General features: G+C 58.2%; 1 non-coding gene across 1 annotated transcript in view; it reads left to right on the forward strand.

The window, feature by feature from the left end:
- LOC100995460 (uncharacterized) overlaps positions 1 to 10,073 on the forward strand; it is a 102,760-nt gene that overhangs the window by 91,345 nt on the left and 1,342 nt on the right. The window lies entirely within an intron of this gene.

Raw genomic sequence — 10,073 nt, forward strand, 5'->3', positions numbered from 1 at the left:
TTTTTTGTTTGATGATTTTAAATGGATGAAAGCCGTCATATTACTTTGTCACATTTCAACATCTTTCCTTATACCTTATTAACCCTATTTCTTTTCTGTCTGTAAATTGTTGTTGTTGTTGTTTTGTTCTTTGAGACAGGGTCGTGCTCTGTCACCCAGGCTTGACTATAGTGCCATAATCATGACTCACTGCAGCCTTGACCTCACAGGCTCAAACTACCCTCCCACTTCAGCTTCCCAGGTAGCTGGGATTATGAGTATGCACCACCACACCCAGCTAATTTTTTTCTTTTTTGAATAGAGACAGGGTCTCACTGTGTTGCCCAGGCCGGTCTCTAGCTCCTGGCCTCAAGCAATCCTCCTGCGTTGGCTTCTTAAAATGCTGGCATGAACCACCATGCCTGAGTTTGGCTAGTCCTATATTCTCTAGAATTCTCTTTACTTTGTGCTAGCCAGTCTCTCATTATGCTGTTCCCCTGTTTTAATGAATAATTGTCTGTATTAAATTTTAGGACTTTGGACTTTTGAGTGGTTTATGTCTCCTGATTGGACCCTGACTAATACAGAGTTGATGCAGGAAGGGTCCCAGGAGACCGACCCACATAGATGGGATTTGGGCATAGGTTTGGTTATCCAAGGGGCCGTGCTGAGCTCCTTGCCAATGGGACATGGGATGCTGTTGATTTCCAGGAAGTGACCTCACAATGACTCAAGCTACCACTTATTGTTGATTGTGATGAAATGCCAGCTGTGGCACATGCCTTGGGTGCTAAGTGGCTGCTGCACTTGACCACTATAAAGACTGGTGTGGGAAGGGTCCTTTTGGATGTACTTGAGCAGGGTCCCCAACGCCGGAGCCATGATGAAGGCCTCTCCTGGCTCAGCTGTGGCCTCACGTTGGCCTCCCCAGGCCACGTTTCCGCTTGCCTCGCGGCAGCCTTGGCAAGCCCAGCTCCTGCCTGCTGAGGGCCTCTTAAAGAGGCTCATCTCGTGCCTCGCCGTGGCCTCCCCAGGCCATGCTCCCACCTTTCGGCAGCCTCTGCAGGCCCAGCTCCTGCGTCCCGATGGCCTTTTTGGGCCTGGCTTTGCCTCACCGCGGCCTCTTGAGGCGCAGCTTTTCCCTTCTGGCAACATCTCCAGGCCCAGAACTTCCTGAAATCGGCCTCCCCCGGCCCAGTTGCTGCCTGCCGGCGTCCTCTCCGGGCCCAGCTATTTGCTCATGGCTACGCCCACAGGCCCAGCTCCTGCCTCCGAACAGCCTCCTTTGACTCGGCTCCTGCCCAGCTCCCAGCAACCTACCTCGGCCCAAAGCCTGCTCCAGTCCAGCTCTCCAGGCCCGCCTCTTGCCTCGCAGCGGCCTTTCCAGGCCCAGCTCTCGCCTTGCGGCGGCCTTCCACGACCCCGCTCGTGCCGGCCTCCGGGCAGCCTCCACAAGCCCAGCTCCTGCCTCACGCTGGTCCCTGTAGGCCCAGCTTGTGCCTCGCGGTGGCCTCTCCAGACCCAGCTCCCGCCCACCCCGACGTGTCTCCCGGCCCAAAGCTCCCTTACTGAACGATGACCCCTCTAGACCCAGCTCCTGCCTGCTGCTGATGGCCTCTGCGGGCCCACCCAAAGCATCCCGAAGTTGGCTTCACCAGGCCTAGCTGCTGCCTGTTGTAGGCCCCTAGGGGCACGGCCTCTGCCCCACACCAGCCCCCCCGGAACCAGCTCTTGCCTCATCCTAGCCGCATCAGGCCAAGCTCCTGCCTTTTGGTGGTCTATCCATGCCTGGCTCTTGACCGCTGGCATCCTTTCCAGGCCCAGAACTGTTTCCAGTGGCCCTCTCCAGGCCTGGCTCTCCATCCGGGCTGCGTCCAGCGGTCCAACCCCTGCCTCACGACAACCACGTTTGGCCCAGCTCCTGCCCAGCTCCTGGTAGCCTTTGTAGGCCCCAGGCTCCTTGAAGTGAGGCCTCCCAGGCCCCGCCTTCGGCTCCCCGGCGGCCTGGAGAAGCCCAGCTCCTGCCTGACAGCGGCCTCTCCGGGCCCGCTCTTGCCTCGTGTTGGCCTCCCCGGGCCACGTTGCCGCCTGCCTCGCGGCAGCCCAGATAGGCCCGGCTCCTGCCTCCCAATGGCCTTTTTGGGCTCATCTCGTGCCTCACCATGGCCTCCCCTAGGCCAGGCTCCTGCCTTTCGGTGGCCTCCGCAGGCCTGGCTCCTGCATCCCGATGGCCTCCTTAGGCCCGGCTCGTCCCTCTGAACGGCCTCTTGCAGAGGCCTGGCTTTTCCCTCGTGGCGGCCTCTACAGGCCCAAGTGGGCAAACCACCGCGACAGCCCGGTGGCTACCTCTTGGCCTCCTCTCCAGGCCCAGTGCTCTCTTGCGGCTGCACCTCCAGGCCCAACCCCCGCCTGCAGACAGCCGCTTCTGACTCGGTTTGTGCCCAGATCCCGGCGGCCTTCGTAGGCCCGAAACCTCCTCCAGCCCAGCTCTCCAGGCCCACCAGTGGCCTCGCAGCAGCCTCCCCGGGCCCAGCTCTTGCCTCACGGCGGCCTTCCCCGTCCGTGTTCCTGCCGGCCTCCCGGCGGCCTCGACAAGCCCAGTGCCTGCCTCACACTGGGCTCTTGAGGCCCAGCTGATGCCTCACGGTGGCCTCTCCAGGCCCAGCTCCCGCCCGCCCCAACAGCATCTCCCAGCCCAAGGCTATTTCAAGTGGGCCCCTCCAGGGCCCAGCTGCTGCCCCCTGGCCGATGGCCTGTGCGAACCCAAAGCGTCTTGAAGTTGGCCTCGCCAGGCCCAGCTCCTGCCTGTCGTAGGCCCCTGGACTTGAGGCACGGCCTCTGCCTCCTCACAGTGGACCCCCGCCAGGCCCAGCTCTTGCCTCAGTGTGGCCGCCTCAGGCCAGGCTCGTGTTCTGCCTGTGGGCAGCCTCCATGGGCCCAGCTCTCGCCTCTGGCCATCCTCTCCAGGCCCAGAACTGTTTCCAGCCAGCCTCTCCAGGCCCAGAACTGTTTCCAGCCAGCCTCTCCAGACCCAGCTCTCCTTGCCGGCTGCGCCTGCCGGCCCAGCTCCTGCCTCGCAACAGCCACGTTTGGCTCAGCTCCTGCCCAGCTCCTGGCAGCCTTTGTAGGCCCCAGGCTCCTCGAAGTGAGGCCTCTCAGGCCCCGCCTTCGGCTCCCCGGCAGCCTGGAGAGGCGCAGCTCCTCGTGACAGCGGCCTCTCCGGGCCCGGCTCGTGCCTCACGTCAGTCTCCCCAGGCCACGTTGCCACCTGCCTCGCGGCAGCCCCGACAGACCTGGCTCCTGCCTCCCGACGGCCTCTTTGGGCTCATCTCGTGCCTCACTGCGACCTCCCCCAGGCCAGGCTCCTGCTTTTCGGCGGCCTCCGCGGGCCCGGCTCCTGCATCCCTATGACCTCTTTAGGCCCGGCTCGTCCCTCTGAACGGCCTCTTTCAGAGGCCCAGCTTTTCCCTCGTGGCAGCCTCTGCAGGCCCAAGTTGGCAAGCTACCACCACGGCCTGGTGGCTGCCTCCCGGCCTACTCTCCAGGCCCAGCACTCTCTCGCGGCTGCGCCTCCATGCCTAGCCCCAGCCTGCAGACAGCTGCTTCTGACTCGGCTCGTGCCCAGCTCCCGGCAGCATTCGTACGACCGAAACCTCTTCCAGCCCAGCTCTCCAGGCCCACCTGTGGCCTCGCAGCGGCCTCCCCAGAGCCAGATCTTGCCTCACGGCAGCCTTCCCCGGTCGTGTTCCTGCCAGCCTCCCGGCGGCCTCGACAAGCCCATCGCATGCCTCTCACTGGGCTCTTGAGGCCCAGCTCACGCCTCACGGTGTCCTCTCCAGGCCCCGCTCCCGCCCGCCCCGATGGCGTCTCCCGGCCAAGGGTTTCTCAAGTGGGCCCCTCCAGGGCCCAGCTGCTGCCCCCCGGCCGATGGCCTGTGCGAACCCAAAGCGTCTTGAAGTTGGCCTCGCCAGGCCCAGCTCCTGCCTGTCGTTGGCCCCTGGACTTGAGGCACGGCCTCTGCCTCCTCACAGTGGACCCCCGCCAGGCCCAGCTCTTGCCTCAGCGTGGCCACCTCAGGCCAGGCTCATGTTCTGCCTGTGGGCAGCCTCCACGGGCCTGGCTCTCGCCTCTGGCCATCCTCTCCAGGCCCAGAACTGTTTCCAGCCAGCCTCTCCAGGCCCAGAACTGTTTCCAGCCAGCCTCTCCAGGCCCAGCTCTCCTTGCCGGCTGCGCCTGCTGGCCCAGCTCCTGCCTCGCAACAGCCACGTTCGGTCCAGCTCCTATCCAGCTCCTGGCAGCCTTTGTAGGCCCCAGGCTCCTCGAAGTGAGGCCTCCCAGGCCCCGCCTTCGGCTCCCCGGCAGCCTGGAGAGGCCCAGCTTTTGCCTGACAGTGGCCTCTCCGGGCCCGGCTCTTGCCTCACGTCCGCCTCCTTGGGCCACGTTGCCGCCTGCCTCGCGGCAGCCCCGGCAGGCCCGGCTCCTGCCTCCCGACGGCCTCTTTGGGCTCATCTCGTGCCTCACTGCGACCTCCCCCAGGCCAGGCTCCTGCCTTTCGGCGGCCTCCGCGGGCCCGGCTCCTGCGTCCCGATGGCCTCTTTAGGCCCAGCTCGTCCCTCGCAACGGTCTCTTTCAGAGGCCCGGCTTCTCCCTCGTGGCGGCCTCTGCAGGTCCAAGTCGGCAAGCCACCCCCACGGCCCGACGGCTGCCTCCCGGCCTCCTCTCCAGGCCCGGCGCTCTCTCGCGGCTGCACCTCCATGCCCAGCCCCCGCCTGCAGACAGCCGCTTCTGACACGGCTCAGGCCCAGCTCCCGGCAGCATTCGTACGACCGAAACCTCCTCCAGCCCAGCTCTCCAGGCCCACCTGTGGCCTCGCAGCAGCCTCCCCAGGCCCAGCTCTTGTCTCACGGAGGCCTTCCCCGGCCATGTTCCTGCCGGCCTCCCGGTGGCCTTCACAAGCCCAGCGCCTGCCTCACACTGGGCTCTGGAGGCCCAGCTCAAGCCTCACGGTGGCCTCTCCAGGCCCCGCTCCCGCCCGCCCCGACGGCGTCTCCCGTCCAAGGCTCTCAAGTGGGCCCCTCCAGGGCCCAGCTCCTGTCCCCCTGCCGATGGCCTGTGCGGGCCCAAAGTGTCCTGAAGTCAGCCTCGCCAGGCCCAGCTCCTGCCTGTCACAGGCCCGTGGACTAGAGGCACAGCTTCTGCCTCCTCATAGTGGACCCCCGCCAGGCCCAGCTCTTGCCTCAGCATGGCCACCTCAGGCCAGGCTCATGTTCTGCCTGTGGGCAGGCTCCACGGGCCCGGCTCTCGCCTCTGGCCAGCCTCTCCAGGCCCAGAACTGTTTCCAGCCAGCCCCTCCAGGCCCAGCTCTCCTTGCCGGCTGCGCCTGCCGGCCCAGCTCCTGCCTCGCAACAGCCACGTTCGGCCCAGCTCCTGCCCAGCTCCTGGCAGCCTTTGTAGGCCCCAGGCTCCTCGAAGTGAGGCCTCCCAGGCCCTGCCTTCGGCTCCCCGGCGGCCTGAAGAGTCCCAGCCACTGCCTGACAGCGGTCTCTCCGTGGGTGCCAGTAATCCCAGCTGCTCGGGAGGCTAAGGCAGGAGAATTTCTTGATCCCGTGAGGCGGAGTGTACAATGTTAAAAGTTTCCTTTTCAAAGTTTCCCTTCTTCATAAAGAATAAATCATAAGTTTTAGAAATAATTTCTTTTAAAAACTAGCTTCCTTGAGACCTCCTTGCTTTGCGCTAATAACTGTTAAGCCCTATACTGTGTAGCTGTTAGATAGAAAAGAGTAAGTACAGTCTATGTCCTTGTACTTTAAACAATATATTTGTGCTACACATGCTTACAGGCACATAGTACAGTCTATGTTCTTGTACTTAAACCAAGGTATGTTTGCTGGCTGTGCTCACAGGGATGTCTTAGCTTGCTGCGTTCCTTATTTTGGAATGTCCTTTTTTTTTTTTTTTTTTTTTTTGACAGTCTCTCACTCTGTTGCCCAGGCTGGGGTGCAGTGGCACAGTCTCAGCTCCCTGCAACCTCTGCCTCCCAGGTTCAAGCGATTCACCTGCCTCAGCCTCCCAAGTAGCTGGGACTACAGGCGTGTGCCACCATGCCCAGCTAATTTTTTGTATTTTTTTAGTAGAGACGCGGTTTCACTATGTTAGCCAGGATGGTCTTGATCTCCTGACCTCGTGATCCACCCACCTCAGCCTCCCAAACTGCTGGGATTACAGGTGTGAGCCACCGCGTCCGGCAGGAAATGTTATAACTTGTCTATGTCTTTTCATAAACAACTTCCTCTTTTTCTTTATTCTCCATTAGTTTTACCTATTTAGCAGTGTTTTAAGTTGTTAGCCAATCAGGTTCAGTTTAAATTGTAATTTCTAGCTCCAGTCAATGGAGACAACACACAGCAGCAAGGACAAGCTGCATAAAGGATAAAAATTGCTTCCCTCTTTTCTCCAGAAAGTAAAATTACCTTACTGAGAAAACTTCTTTGTCTAAATGCTGATTTTTCCTTGCAGTACTGGGGAAGAAGCATTTTGTTTCTGAATAAACATTTTACTCATAACACAGAGGTTGCAGTGAGCCGAGAGCTTGCCACTGCGCTCCAGCCTGGGCGACAAAGCGAGACTCCGTCTCAACAAAACAAAAAACAAAGACTGGTTCTTGGCTTCTCGTGGCAAAGGCCTTGGCCACATCATTTTGGTCCTTAACACCATACATGCAGCCACTGGTCTTTTTTTCCTCACAGAGGAGGACAGGAGTTCTGTGTGAGGAGGTGGCCAGAAGGATGGGAGGACGGATAATTGGAGCTTGGAAGTAGAGGTGTGGTGAGTTTCATCCACACTGACAACTTCCTGATGGAGTTCTGGGTGGCAGAAGTGGGGCTGGGAGATGCTGTTTCTCCTCCATGTCCCTATCATCCCCGCTCCTACTCACCGCCATCCCATCTCTGGTCTTTAGCATCCGAGTGGTCCCTGCCTTCACGTCACTCCTAGTTCGTGTGCACCTGCAGCTCAGGCATTGCTGGGAAGCTGACTAGAAAATGCAGAATCTGGGCCGGGTACGGTGGCTCACGCCTGTAATCCCAGCACATTGGGAGGGCAAGGCGGGCAGATTACTTGAGGTTAGGAGTTTGAGACCAGCTTGACCAACATGGAGAAACCCCATCTACTAAAAATACAAAAATTATCTGGCTGTGGTAGTGGCGTGCATGTAGTCCCATCTACTTGGGAGGCTGAGGCAGAATTGCTTGAACCTGGGCCAGAGAGGTTGCAGTGAGCCGAGATCACACCACTGCACTCCAGCTTGGGCGACAGAGCAAGACTCCGTCTCAAAATAAAATAAAAATTTAAATTAAAAAAATCAGAATCTGGGCCCAGCAGCAGGCTCCAGGGACCCCCCCCCGCCAACCCGCCCTTGCTGGAGTGTGAGCAGCCTTGGCCACCATGTCACCATCCTGCTCAGCTCCTGGGACGCCCTGTTCCTGCCATCCACAAGCTCTTCAGCCTGTCTGCTCCGGCAGCTGCCTATGACGCCCATCCCACCCTCCCTGCTGGTTGAAATCCTGCCCAGCCTGCAGAGCCAGAGCGTATGCCATCTCCTCCTCCTCCTTTTCCCTCCTCCTAGAGATCTTGATAGGGGAAGTCCTCCTTGATGCTCTGCCAAGACATGAAGTAACCTTGCCCTCCTCTGGAGTCCCACGGTACTTCCTCTGCGTTTGTCTTGTGGATTCTCAGTACCTGACTCGTCTTTAGCCCTGGAAGGCAGGAGCTAGAGGGTGAATAGCCCAGGGACAGCCAGTATCTCCAGGCCCCTTCATCATCATCTGAAAGAATCTAGGATATTCTACATTCCAGGTCCTCCCTTTAGGATGCTAGAGCTGAATTTCTGAGATGGAACCAGAAATGGGCTTCTTTTTTTTTTTTTTTTTTTTGGGACAGGTCTCTCTCTGTCTCCCAGGCTGGAGTGTAGTGGCACAGTCACAGCTCACAGCAACCTCAAGCTCCTGGGCTCAAGCAGTCCTCCCACCTTAGTGGGAGTATCCTGAGTGAACTCTCTGGGAGGTTCTTAAGGGGTAGCCCCTGGTTTATGGAGAGAGGTAGTGACCACCCTCAACCAAGACACAGCCTGACTTAGCTTGAGTCCCAGGTCCTGTCAGGGTTGTTGCAAGGATCCCATAAAATGGCAAATGCACCCCAAATACAGCCAGCATAGTGCTCTGCATATAGAACCACCAGGAGGAAACAATGCTAAAGTACCACGCTCAGAGTTCTGCTCTCTACAGCAGTGAAAAACGAAAACACCGAGTTATCCACCCTCAAGGTTATCCAGCTGTGAAAAGAATGGCAGGGCACAGTGGCTCATGCCTGTAATCCCAACACTTTGGGAGGCCGAGGTGGGAGGATTGATTGAGGCCAGGAGGACCAGCCTGGGCAACAGAGCAAGTCCTCCCACCCTGATCTCTTTTTTTTTTTTTGAGACAGAGTCTGGCTCTGTCGCCCAGGCTGGAGTGCAGTGGTACAATCTCGGCTCACTGCAAGCTTCGCCTCCCAGGTTCATGCCATTCTCCTGCCTCAGCCTCCCGAGGAGGTGGGACTATGGGCACCCGCCACCACGCCCAGCTAATTTTTTGTATTTTTAGTAGAGAAGGGGTTTCACCGTGTTAGCCAGGATGGTCTCGATCTCCTGACCTCGTGATCTGCCTGCCTCGGCCTCCCAAAGTGCTGGGATTACAGGCGTGAGCCACCGCGCCTGGCCACCCCCACCCTGGTCTCTACAAAAAATTATAAAATTAGCCGGGCATGGTGGCAGGCACCCATAGTCCCAGCTACTGGGGAGGCTGAGGTGGGAGGATCGCTTGAGCCCAGGGGTTGGAGGCTGCAGTGAGCCATGATCACACCACTGCACTCCAGCCTGTGCGACAGAGACCTTGTCTCTAAAGAAAAATTTAGAAAAGTGACCAGGGCAAATACACACAGTGAAAGAAGTGGGGGGCAGCTCATCTCCATAAATGGCCACCAGAGTCAGGTCTCCCGCAGCCACACCCTTGTGTGGTTCCTGCCCATGTCATTGGGGGCCTTGTAACTTACTCTAGAGAATGCAGCGCAAGCGAAGCTGGGCCAGTTCTCAGCCCAAGCCTTAGAGCCTGGCAACTTCTGCTTTTGCTTGTGGGAACTGAGTCATTCAACAAACATATGGACCTTGCTGTAGACGTGTTGCGAAGAATGAGAGGCCCAAGACCTCGGGGAAAAGGCCAGCTGTCCGGACATCTCCCAAACACCAGCCTCGCGTGCTCCAGTCCAGCCAAGCCTCCAGTGACTGCAGTGGGAGCTGTGGGCATGTAACCACCCAGCTGAGTCCTGTCAACCCCCAGCGTCGGGAGACAGGAACAGAAATAGCCTAAAAGCCACCAGAGTGGAGAGGGCTGGGATTGTTACAGTAGCAGATAACCTGCAGAGCAGGCTTCATTCTCTCAACCTATGAAATATGCAAGAGAGGACAAGTATTACCAGTAGTTCCTTTCCCACTTTATTTTTTAGCTGCTTTTTGGGTTTTATACAATGAACATGTATTAATTGTAGAAGAAAACAATGTCATCCTTTATGATAAAATCCATTTCCATTTTAGCTTTTTTAAAAAAACAAAAAGCTATTGTGGACAGATGAACATCCAAGTACTGGGCACACCTCCAGCCCTCCCTCTTCCACTGAAGGCCGTTGCCTGTTGCTAGAAAGTTCTTTCCCAGGTATGCAGCTTTCAGTTTCCACTTCAGAGGCCACAGTGTCTGGGGAACGGACTGCCCCCAATACTAAAGGGAGTCAAATCTCTTTAATTCCCCACTCCTCAATACAACAAGAAGTCCCTTCTTTAGGCCACTGATGGAAACCTGGAACCCCCTTTTGATGGCAGCACGGCGTCCTAGGCCTTGACACAGCGGCTGGGGTTTGGGCTGTCCCAAACCGCACACCCCAACCCTGGTCTACCCACAGTTCTGGCTATGGGCTGTCTCTGCCACTGAACATCAGGGTTCGGTCAGAAGATGAAATCCCAAGGGGGACAGAGGTCAGTAGAGGAAGCTCAATGAGAAAGGTGCTGT

This window comes from Pan paniscus, chromosome 6 (assembly GCF_029289425.2).
Source record: "Pan paniscus chromosome 6, NHGRI_mPanPan1-v2.0_pri, whole genome shotgun sequence".
In the NCBI taxonomy this organism is placed as follows: Eukaryota; Metazoa; Chordata; class Mammalia; order Primates; family Hominidae; genus Pan; species Pan paniscus.